General features: G+C 36.8%; 1 pseudogene; it reads left to right on the forward strand.

The window, feature by feature from the left end:
• Positions 1–294: 294 nt before the first annotated feature.
• LOC124095729 (small ribosomal subunit protein uS2-like) lies at positions 295–9,800 on the forward strand (annotated as a pseudogene).
• Positions 9,801–13,313: the final 3,513 nt, after the last annotated feature.

A 13,313-nucleotide genomic window follows, 5' to 3' on the forward strand; every position in this document is an offset into this window, starting at 1 on the left:
GAGAATTGCTTGAGTTTAGGAGTTTGAGGCCAGCCTGATAAACATAAGGAGATCCTGGCTCAGGTAAATAAATACTCTATATTTGAAAAGTATATTACTGAAATAAAAAATTCATTATAGCCAGGCATGGTAGGCACACACCTATAACCCCAGTGACTTAGAAGGCTGAGGCAGGAGGATCACAAATTCAAGGCCAGCCTCAACAATTTAACAAGACCTTCATCAACTCAGTAAAAGCCAGTCAATAATAATAAGAAGAATAAGAATAAGAATAAGAAGAAGAAGACAACGACGATGACGACTGGGGATGTAACTCAGTAATAATCCCAGTACCAATCCCCAGTACCAAGAAAAAAAGAAGGAAGAAAGAAAGAGAATTTACTAGCTGGACTCAACATCAGAATTGAACTGATGGTAGAAAGAATCAAGAGTTTGGAAATATGTCAATTGAGATTATCCAGGTTAAGAACAGAAAGAAAAAAGAATGAAGAAAACCAACAGAGACCGAGCAACCTGTGGGACATCAATCATATCAAGATAAATATAATAGAACTCCTATAGGAAGAGAAGACTGGGAATGAATCAAAAGAAATATTTGAAGAAATAATTATCAAAACTTTTCCAAAATAAAATCAAGAATCAATGAATGGGATGGACTCAAACTGAGGCAAGAGGATTGAAAATTCAAGATCAGTCTGGGCAATTTTGTGAGAAATCTGTATCCAAATAAAAATTTTTAAAAAGAAACAGCTGCGGCTGGAGCTCAATGGTAGAGGGTTATCCAGCATGCAAAAGGCACTGGGTTTAGTCCCCAGTACTTAGCAAAAGAAACAATCAATAAGGTGAACAGAGAGCCTACATTTTGGGAGCAGTTTTGTCACGCACACATCAGACAGAGCACTAATCTCCAGGAAATATAAAGAACTCAAAAAACTTAACACCAAAAAAACAAATAACCCAATCAATAAGTAGGCTAAGGAGCTGAACAGACACTTTGTAGAAGAAGATATACATTTGATCAACAAATATATGAAAAAATGTTCAACATCTCTAGTAATTAGAGAAAAGCAAATCAAAACTACTCTAAGATTTTATCTCATGCCAGTCAGAATGGCAGTTATCAAGAATACAGACAATAATAAGTGTTTGCAAGAATGTGGAGGAAAAGGCACACTCCTACATGGCTGATGGGACTGCAAATTGATGCAACCACACTGGAAAGCACTATGGAGATTCCTTAGAAAACTTGGAGTGGAACCACCATTGGACCCAGCAATCCCACTCCTTGGTCTATACCCAAAAGACTTAAAATCAGCATACTCTAGTAACGCAGCCACATCAATGTTTATAGCATCTCAATTCATAATAGCTAAACTGTGGAAGCAACCTAGATTCCCTTCAATAGATGAATGGATAAAGAAACTGAGGTGTATATACACAATGAACTATTAGTCAGCATTAAAAGGGAATAAATTTATGGCATTTGCAGGTAAATGGATGGAGTTGCAGAAGATCAATCCCCAAAAATCAAAGGTCAAATGTTCTCTCTGATAAGTGGATGGTGGTCCATAATGGGTGGGGGGAGCATGGGAAAAATGGAGAAACTTTGTTGGGGCAAAGGGGAGGGAGTTGTGGGGAGGGGGTATAAGGGTAGGAAAGATGGTGGAATAAGATGGACATCCTTACCCTAGGTACATGTATGACTGCACATATGGTACAAAGCTACATTGTGTACAACCAGAGAAATGAAAAGTTGTGCTGCAATGTGTACAATGAATCAAAATGCATTCTGCTGTAATATATACCTAATTAAAATAAATAATAATAATTTTTTTCAAATTTGATTTTTTAAATCAATTTATTTATTAAAAAAAAACACAAAGCCTGACAACCCAAATTTCTATATCCAGCAAAACTATCCTTCAAAACTATATCCAGCAAAACTATTCTTCAAAAATAAAGAAAAAATTCAGACATTAGAAAATTTCATTTATCTATTTTGGTAGTAAAAATTGAAAACAGAGTTGTTTTACCACTGAGATATATACCCAGACTTTTTAATGTTTTATTTTGAGACAGGGTCTTGTTAAGTTGCTGAGGCCTGCCTTGATCTTGTGAATCTCCTGCCTCAGCCTTTTGTTACTAGGATTATAGGCATTTGCCATTGTGCCTGATCAGACATCATAAAATAAACAGTACAAAAAAATAATACTTAAGTAAAACCTTGAAACTGACATAAAAGAACAATCTACAGTAATTTGAAACCACTTGAAGAAATAAAAGCAGCAGTGAATAAAACTATGTACATAAATATTAAAGGCAGCATACATGAATTTTGGGATAACTCTTTTCTTCTATGATTTGATTTAAAAGATAATTGTACATGATGTGCAGTGCACTCACTTATAATCCCTCATACTCAGGAGGCTGAGGCAGGAGAATCCAGGTTTGAAGCCAGCCTGGACAATTTAGTAAGACTATCTCAAAATAAAAAATAAAAAAGACTATCTCAAAATAAAAAATAAATGTAACTCAGTGGTAGAGGACTTGTTTAGCATGTGTGAGAGCCTGTGTTCAATCTCCATAACTGAAAAGAAAAACAAACAACAAAAAAAGACAACTGTGTAAATCATTCATTATATAATGTTCTGAAGTGTTTATAATCTTTAAAGATGAAATTTGTATAACAATAATAACAAATGGAAGATGAGTTATATTGGAGAAAAATTTTTGTACACTAAATCAAGTCATTTAAAAATAGATTGTTTTAAGTTTACATGCTAATAATAATCCTCAGGGCAACCATTAAGAAAATAACAGGCGTCGGGATGTAGCTCAATGGTAAAGCATTTACATAGCATACTCAAGGCCCTGGGTTAGATCCCTAGCAATGAAAAAAATAAAAACAAAATAAAACAAAACATAGTAAAAGAAACAACCAGGTAATTAGGTAATTTAAATGTTACACAAGAATATATCACTTTAGGGGCTGCAGTTGTAGCTCATTGTAGAGTGCTTGCCTCACATGCGTGAGGCACTGGATTTCATCCTCAGCATCAAATAAAAATAAAATAAATAAAAGTATTATGTTCACCTACAACAATCAAAAATTGAAAAAAGAATATATAATTTTAATACAAAAGCAAGTAATCATTAAATTTCACTCAATTTTCTGGCATAAGGCTGTGAACGTAAGCCACTAAGTTCCTATTAGATAAGGTAAACTTATAATTTACCATCCAAATCAAAGTAGTTTTGAGAGTGACTTTATTAATAATTTGGTTAAGTAAGGTGCAATGGTGCATACCTATTATCCTAACAACTCTGGGAACTGATATTAGAAAATTTTATTTATCTATTTTGGTACTAAAAATTGAAAACAGAGTTGTTTTACCACTGAGATATATACCCAGACTTTTTAATGTTTTATTTTAAGACAGGGTCTTGTTAAGTTGCTGAGACCTGCCTCGATCTTGTTTATCTCCTGCCTCAGCCTGACAACTGTACTGTGCCTCAAGATTTTCTTTTTTTAATTTAAAATGAACAGGGCTGGAGATATAAGTCAGTGGAACATTGCTCCTGAGTTTGATCCCCAATGCAATAATAACAGTAATAAAAATAATAATTCGGTCAAGACAAAAGGCACAGATTGAAACTGTCCCTAGCTAACTCAGATGTAAGGTTGCCATATTTTTAAGAAAAAAGTTTAGGTATTTGGATAATCATCTTATTTTCATTGTACCAAACACAGTTTGGCTTTTATATCTGACTACTAAGATCTAGGACTACTTAAGCACTATGTTTAGCATTCTGATATAATCTAATAATGAAAAATTATTTTCAATGATTTAAATCTGGCCTCTTCTGTGTAAATATTTTGTTTGGGATTTTTCTGGATCACTTTGAAGAGAATTATTATGCAGTTTTCATTATATAGATCTCTCAAAATTTTATTTATTAAATATATGCTATAGTTTGGATATTGAATGTTTATCCCTCAAAGGCCCACGTTAAAGGTTCTTTCCTCAGGAAGGCATTATTGGGAGGTAATGGAAACTTTAAGACCAGAGTCTAGTGGAAGGTCTTTAGGTCATTGGGGATGTGCCCTCAAATGGGATTATGGAAACACAATCCTCACCTCAATGTCTGTTTCCACCCTGAGATGAGAGTCTTTGATCCATTCTGTGCTGTCTCAACACAGGCCCAAAACAATGAGCCAATCAATTATGAATTGAAATCTCCAAACTGGAAGCCAAAATAAACCTTTTCTCTATATAAGTTAATTATCCTAGGTATTTTGTTATAGCAACAGAAACCTGATTATCACAATTTATCTCCAGGTATTTTTGTGGTTTTTATCCCATTATAATCTATTTGATTTTGACTTGTTTAATGCCAGTGTAAAGACATAAAATTAGATAGGTGTGGAGGCACAGGCTTATTCCCAGCTTCACATAAGGCTGAGGCAGGAGGATTACAAGTTCAAGGCAAGCCTGGATCAAAATAAAATGAAATGAGCACTGGGAGTGTGCAACTCAGTGATAGAGCACTTGCATAGCATGTGTGAGGCTCTGAATCTAACCCCTAGCACCACACATGCACACACCGAAAAGGACATAAAATTGATTTTTGTACATTCACCTTATATCCTACAATCTTGTAAATTGTTTATTAATTCCAGGAGTTTTTTTTTAAATAGAATTCCTTTTACTCTGTCAGGTAAGGCTAAAATTATTAAGTATTAAAACTTGCCATTAGTAGGGATATAAGGAAACTGTATTTGGAAATGAAAATTAGTAACTAATTTTTGGAAAGTATTTTGAAAGCATCTATTAAAATTTTAGGACTAGGATGTGGCTCACTGCTGGGAAACTATTTAATTGCCAGCATAGGACATATATGCAAAGATGTTGATTTCAGCCCTCATCTGTAATGGTGGAAACCCAGAAATGAAGTGGATGATCACTAGTAGATGATTAGTAGTAGGAAATTATACCTGCTACAGATGTGTGGTTAAGTGGTGGTATGTTATCCTTTGTTTAAAGTGACTTGGATAGATTTCTCTGACTAATATGAAAATCCCATTTCATAAAGGACTATATAGTATATTAATAATATGTAATTTCCCAGAACTGATTATATAGTTGCTGAAAACTAAAAAAGTGAAAGAGCTACTACTTTTTAGTGGAACACTTTGTCTGGTGATGAGAAGTCCACAGTCATCAAGACAAAGAGGTACCCACACTCTACATAGTCCATTTGTTCCTCTGAATTTGTGTAATGGGCATGCTGCTATAGCCACTTAACTGTTTTTTTATAACTTATTCAAAAGATTCCACTCAAACTCAGCAATATGTTTATTTAATCTCTACTCACTTAAAAAATTATAATGTCTATTTCTCCTCCATAATTATTTTCTTCATAAGAAAAACAAATACACAAGTCAGGTGCTGGGGTGTATGCCTGTTATCCCAGCTACTTGGGAGGTTGAGACAGGAAGATCACAAATTTCAGCAATTTAGCAAGATCATGTCTCAAAATTTAAAAAATAAAATAAAATAAAAGGTTTGGTGGTCTGGGGATGTACCTCAATGATAGAGCATTTACCTAACACGTGCATAGCCCCTAGTTTTAATCCCCAACACCAAATAAATACATAAATAAATAGGCTTAGGATGTAGCACAGAAGTAAAGTACTGACAGAGGTGGAAAGTTTGGTAAGATTTTCATGATTTTTCTCTTTCTCTTTCTCTCTCTTTTTCTCTTTTTCTACTGATAATCAAACCCAGGGATTCTTGCATGCTAGACAAATACTCTGAGGTACGTCATCAGCCCCAATTATGATTTTTGCATGTCTCCTTGTACCATTCTTTTTATGTATACTTTTAGTATTGGATTTAACCTATATATTCACTGTGTCATTGTATTTATTAGTCAGTTTTTTGACACTATGACAAAATACTTGAGAAAATCAACTTAAGAGAGGAAAGATTTATTTTGGCTCACAGTCTCAGAGGTGTCATCCAAAGTTGGATAGCCCCATTGCTGAGGACTTGTACTGAGACAGATCTTTATGGTATGAGGGTTTTGGTAGAACAAGCTGTTGCTACCCTTGCAGCAACCAGAAGGCAGAGAGGACAAGGAAGGGGTCAGGAAAAGAAATGCCCTCAGAACATGCCCCAGTGACCCACTTCCTCCAACTAGGCAGCAGCTCCTACAGTTTCTACGGCCTTCCAACAATGCCATCAAATTATGGAACAATGGATTGATCCACTGATGCGGTCAGAACCCTCATGATCCAAGCATTTCCCAAATCCCTACCTCTGAACCTTGTAGCACTGGGAACCAAGCTTTCAGCACATGAGTGTTTGGTGGTCATTCCAGATGCAAACCATAACACTGTATATTGTACTAAACATTCTTCTTGTTGCTATGAACTATAGATTTTCTTTACCCATAGGATAAAAGCACAAATACTTTTATCTTAGAAGTAAAAGTTATAAAGTAAAGGGGTATTCTGGTCAGATCTTCTGCAAGGTCACCAACAGTATATCATTGTTATCTTGACATAGGAGAAGAGTGATTTATAGCAAGTTCTTGGAACAATTACTATCTGGAGGACAGAGCAGAGAGACAAAATGCAAAGACATAAAGAAACTAAAAAAAAAGGCAGTTTTGCAAAGTCATTAACTGCAGAGAATAAGGCTTATGCTCTTATGAAGAACAATTTAAAACTTCAGGTAAAGAGGAGAGCCAGAACAGGAACAATGTTTTCAATGAGGGCTACAAGCTGGTATTGTAGGTTTGGAAATAAACACACTACAAACATGGGGGAAGAACCTGGCTATTTCCTTTTCTACTTTTAAAAAGTCTATAATTATAGTGAAAAACCTTTTTGTTTATTTGTTTAACCTAATAGGCTTTTGCCTGAAGTGTCCTTATTGTGCTATGGTGTCCTGAATTTCTACAGTTGAATTCAGTTCTCAGAAATATTTTCTTACATTTTCCCCACCTTTTGCCATGAACTTAAAAGTGCATACAGGAATAAACTGCAAATTAGACTAAGTGAATTCTTCAAAGGTAAGTAATTTCTGCTTCAGCAATCCCAGACTACAAGGTATTCTTATAAGTGCTCAAAATATTTAGAAATATCTATTCAGTTAATACACAAGGCAACCCTTCATTGTAATCATCCAAGATATTAGCTTGATTCCTATTATGAAGGATATCCACAATAATAATTTTGAGTGCTTTCATAAATTTGATTAGCATAACCAGCTCATTTTGATAAGTATGATAGCTTAAAAGTGAATATTTCCTTAAATAGGTTATAGATTTTATTTAAAATTGCTCATTCCTTCATCTATTCAGAAGAAAAATCCCAAATAAATATTTCCTGAAAATCAACATACTTTGTGTATGATGTAATAGCTGTGAAAACAATCTAACTAGAAGTAATATTCATGGTATGAGCTATATATAGGAAGCCATAATTCAGTGAAGAATGGCAAAGATGTTAAATAAGTAATATGTAAGTAAATAGTCTGAAATTCAACCCTGGCTCTACCCAACTTATTGAGAAGAAAATTATACCTCCTGCATATTTAAATCAGGTTGACTTACATGTAGCTTTTTCTAAAAGTTAAACTTATTGGAAAATATTTCACCCACAAAATCCCAAAAATGACCTTCGGGTAAAAGTAATGCCAAATGGAAAGTCTCAGATGCAAAAAGGAAGGATGAGCAAAGATTTCTGTAAATACACATGTGGATCTGAATAAAAATTGACTATTTAAAGGAATTAGATATACTCTGTTAAACTAAAAAAAGATAAACCATTAACAATGGCTGCATATAATTTGAGAGAATTAGATCTGAAGCAGCCTAGTATATGTTTTTTTTTTTTTTTTTAATTTGGAAAGAGGATAGAAATATCGACTACCCTTAGACTATTGTAACTATCCATGTTAAAATAACCAGGGTAACTCCTAAAAGAATGGAAAATATAATCTTTAATTTAATATAAGGTAAAATTTAAAAACAACAAAGTTTTTGAAAAAGAGAAGGCAAATCCTAAGAAAAGACAAGAATCTATGTGCTTGACTTTGAGCTGTCAAAACAAAGACTATCCAGAATAAATAAGAGGTAAAGGATGCTAAGTATAACAACTCTTTTTTTAAATTTTTTTATTTTTCATACCTGGGATTGAACTCAGGGGCACTAAATCACTGAGCCACATCCCCAACCCTAATCTGTATTTTATTTAGAGTCAGGGTCTTACTCAGTTGCTTAGCACTTCACCCTTGCTGAGACTGGCTTTGAACTCGAGATCCTCCAGTCTCAGCCTCCAGAGCTGCTGGGATTACAGGTGTGCACCACTGTGCCCAGCACAACAACTCATTTTTAAAAGCAGCACATTGGTATGTGTCCTTGACTCAAACTGGAACTCCCCAAATAGAAAAGTCTTCCCCCTGATAGACAAGTCTGGCTTTAAAATTGCTCATAATTTAAGTAAAAATTGAATCAAATTGCCCTTGAACCTTAGCTCCTAGAGGAATTCTTTTTTGGTGCATGGTTAATGTATAAAAGTAAATATACCTGTCTATAGTCAACTATTGGAAAAATAGCAACAATATCAATTATTTCAATGTCTTAAATACTTGAAAACTTAAGCTCTTGGCTTAGGCCTAAGGGACCCAATTCAGAAGATCTACTTTACCTTTCCTTGGGGATAGGAGGGAAGATGGACATCCCCAACCCATCTTTTTCTGGGGTTATCCACGGCTGTGGACAGACATACAAATATGTTGCCACGGGTTGACTTTAAGGATGAACTGATTAAGTTGAGGCTTTAAAGCATTTCTGCACTACAAGCATATCATATGATGACAAATTCAACTGCTTTCACTTTGCTTTCATGCAAGGTAGTTCTGTCATGTGTTTCCTATTTTTGTTGATGTAATAATTTCCTCCAGAATGACAGGCTTCTGCATTTATGATGAACTTGGTAAATTCTCTGTACTTCATGTTTCTATATTACACACCTTGTGTCCGTTACCACTGTTGCGATTATACATTCTGTATTTAAAAGTCTCAAAGACAATCATAGTAAGTTATTAACAGAGGCTCTGTTTAAATATTCCATCTACAGGAACACAGCAAAGGTGACTCTCCTTGACTATCCCAGGCTCTCAGAAATCCTGTCAGGGTTACCAAGAGAGGGGTTAATTTGGTGGTGTTCTGGTTTCCCATCCCCATTTAAAGGAAAACTTGCACAGTGTCCAGAGCCCTTGATGTCCTACAAATGAAGAGATGTCCTCAAATTCCTTGTAGTTGTAACCCACTTGGGTGACACCACACTTGATTTCCAGATGGAACAGTACACCTGCCAAAGGAAAGGTGCTGGCAACGACATCATAAATCTGAAGAGGACTTGGAGGCAGATTCTGCTGGCAATGGATGCCATTGTAGCCACTGATGGCAGGTCACACCAGGATTCCTACTCTGACTGCAGGACTGTGCTCAGGTTTGCTGCTGCCACGGGAGCCACTGCCATTGCTGGTGGTTTCATTCCTGGAGTCTTCACTGACCAGATCCAGGCAGCCCTTGGGAAAAACATGTCTTCTGGTTGTCACTGACCCAAGGGCTGACCACTGGCCTCTCACACGTATGCCTGCCTATCATTCCTCTGTGCAGCACAGATCCTTCTCTGCACCAGGTGGATATTGCTATCCCAAGCAACAACAGGGTTATACTCAGTGGGTTTGATGTGGGGGATGCTGCCCAGGATGTGTAGATAACTCTCTCTGTGAGCACCTCTGAGAGGTCATGCCTGAGACCAACAGTTTAAAAGGAGGAAGGGTTTATTTTGGCTCGTGGTTTTGGCAGTTTCAATCCATGGTCATTTGGCCCTGTTGTTTGGGGCCTGTAGTAGCCTGGCACCTCATGGCAGTCAAGAAGTAAAGAAGAGACAGGAAGTGGCCAGGAGGCAACATCCCCTTCAAGGGAATACTCCCAATGACCTAACTTCCTTTCACTAGGTTCTAAATCCTGCAGTTTACATCATCTCCCAATAGTGCCACAGACTTGGGACCAAGCCTTTAACACAGGCTTTTGAGGGATATTCAATATCCAAACTATAGAAAATTATGAAGACTTTGGTTTCTATGGGTTGGCATGGTGATAGGAATTAAGAGATAGAACTTTCTAATCCCTCTGTGAAACTCAATGAAAAAGCAAGATCTGGGAATGGGGAGGGCTAAGCAATGAGGGCAGTGGTGGCCGATTTCATACAGCTTGACCACATGGTGCAGATGGTTGAGGACAACCATCCTCTGCCCCTTCCCAACTGAAAAATCCTAAAACCCTGTAGCTCTAGTGTGAGTTTGGGGCCTTCTTGCCTGAGGCTGCTGGGTCTCCCACAACAGGTCCCACTTGGTCTGTCACAGAAGCTGTCATCAAATCACACTGTCCTGCCTCCCTTTCCATACCCCCCTTCACCCTCCCCAATGGAGCCCCTTTAGTAAACATTAGGGTAATGTTTCAATGTTTTAAGCAAAATGCATTGACAAGCTACATACAATTGCATTCAGAACCTAAGTTCTGCTACTTTAAACATGATAGTGTGGTTCTGTTGTGTTTTTTTTTTTTCTTGTTGAAATACATGGCATAGAGAAAAGATGGAACTTTGAGTCATAGTACACACAGAACAAACAACCAGACACAAGGGTAGACAGAGGCTGGCAGTTTCTGGACTGCTAAAGTAGAATAACTTTTTTTTCCTTAACTTGGCAAACCACAGCTACTTGTGTGGTTGGTGTGTAGCTGAAGGCCTCAGCTCTCCTATCACATGATCTCACACAGAGTTGGAGTTCTTCCAGTGAGCAGGTGTTAACGGTCCCTGAAAACCAGCCTTTAAAAGAGATCATAGGGGGTCAAAAAGATATCTCCAGCTGGCATCCCAGAGTGACATGCTTTTGAAATCGAAAGAAACCCATGTTTTCCAGGAAATTACTATCAGAGTTCAGCAGAGATTCCAGTACCCAAGCATAATACAGTCCCCTATGTACCTTTATTAAGGTTCTACTGTGTGCCAGGACAGTGCACTTTCATGGTTTTGTTCATTTAAATCCTGTTCTTCCTTCAAATCTTAGGCAACTTCGAAACACTTTTCCTTTCTTCCCTGGGTCAAACCCTACATTGACACATTCCTGTCATACCATCTCTCCTTCACAACTCTTAGCCAGGGCTGAATTTCACATTATTTATGTAAAAATATCTATCTTCCCCACCAAGCTGTAAATACCAGGAGGGTAAGGGACCTTATCTTGTCTCCATTAGATCTGTAGAGCCTGGAAAGGGAGTCAGACATTTGTTAACAAACGCAGGTCTTCATGTTTTCTGAAATCTTAACGTGCAGAAATAGATCAGCTGACCTGACTTAGAGCTGAGGTCAAATGAGTAAATATTAATTAAGGAATAAAGTGTGTATTTCAACTTTTGGGAAATGTAAATTACCCATACCGACTGTGAACTAGTGAATCAGCACTCCAAAGTAAATAAATACACCATCCTTATTTGTATAATTTGCAAAATTCCATAGTGTAAATACTCCCACCTCATCCAACTACAGAGTCACCGAGGCTGACTTAGGAGGAAATGGACACAATCAACTCTCACAAGCCAGTCTGAACCAGCAGGAGCTCACCACTGCCTCATGCCCACAGATTTTCTTAAATGTTGCCTGGCTATAATGCATAACTGTAGGCACAAGAGCAGCCTGCAACACCTTTTTCCTGTGGTAACATGTCATTAGAGACCCCATGAAATAAAGTCTTAAACAAATGATTTACCAGGAAAAGCCAACATCATTAAAAAAGGAATGACAATTTTTTAAATCTGCATGGGATTGAAATTATAATGAGAATTCTGTTTGATGGAATATAAATTCACTATTGAACTCTGGATGAAAACAACCTGTGAAAATGGGTTTTTGTTTTAGAATCTCTCTCTCTCTCTCTCTCTAATTCTGGGGATTGAATCCAGGGGAACTTTACCACTGAGCTACACCCCAGCCCCTTTTTTAGTTTTTATTTTGGGACAGGGTCTCAAAAGTTGCTGAGGCTGTCCTTAAACTTGTGATCCTCCTGCCTCAGCCTTCCCAGAGGCTAGGATTACAGGTGTATGCCACCATGCCTGGGCTTCTTTTAGAGTTTTATTGATGAGTTAAATAATATTTACTCTATATTGTCTGGGCCTCAGTATTAGCAAAAATATCAGTTTAATATGTAGCCACAAAAATGACAAAATGAAGACTTGAAGGACCCTAAGTGGAATTTATTTTTTCTCCCCAGTACTGGGGAACCAACCAAGACATCAAACATGCTAGGCAGGTGCTCTACCACTGACCTACACCCCTAGCACTTAAGTAAAAAAAAAAAAAAAAAAAAAAAAAAAAAATTTGCCTTGTCTCTCTTCTTGAAATTCTGAAATTCTACTACATAAGGTGCTATTCTTTGATTTTTTTTTTTAACTTTTTGGGCTTCAAAGTCCCTACAAAAGTGAGAAGTCTCCATGTATAATTGCCATTTTAATTCATTATTACACAACACTTCTACTATAATTGAGAATAAAAATTATCAGAAATAGTATTCATGGGCCCAAATAGATAAGAGCAAGAGTTCTGGCCAGGGAATTAGAAATTTGCATGAATAAGTTATCTGTTTCATATTATTTTATTTAGGCCAAATCTATCAAGCTACTTCTCCTTAGGTTTTCACAATGCCTAAAGTTTTATTTTGGAGTCATGTGTTTATGCTAACATCAATGGAGTATTTAATATTTATTGATAAAAAACCTATAGGGACTAGAGATTTAGACACAAAAGATGGTTTGCTTTACTCACAGCTTTCTCAAAAATGTAACTGAAAAATAACATTACTGATGTTTTGCTAAAGCAAAGTACCAAAACTCAGTTATCAAAATGATTATTTTCTGAAAAGCAGTTGCCTGAGGAGGCTCTGTGGTATTTCTAACAGGGTGTTTAGAGCCTTCAGCATTCTCTGTGCTGAGGGATCTTTGATATTTGAGGAGATTCAATATTACTGGTGACAGCCAACCTCACACGCAGCCAACTCTGAACAGCGTGGGTACATGTGAACCTGAGGGCTGGCTGCTGGAAAAGACAAGGCCAAGCTCCCAGGATAGGGATATGTGCCTCCTGGACGCACTCTGAGGAGTAAATCCAGTGTGCTGACACGCATCAAAGCCTCTAGCGCCGTTTTGGCATGAACAGTTACTAAAAAAGCCTTCCT

The sequence above is a fragment of the Marmota monax genome, unplaced genomic scaffold (genome assembly GCF_021218885.2).
Source record: "Marmota monax isolate L192 unplaced genomic scaffold, Marmota_monax_Labrador192_F-V1.1 WCK01_AAM20220418_F8-fsc00030, whole genome shotgun sequence".
Taxonomy (NCBI): Eukaryota; Metazoa; Chordata; class Mammalia; order Rodentia; family Sciuridae; genus Marmota; species Marmota monax.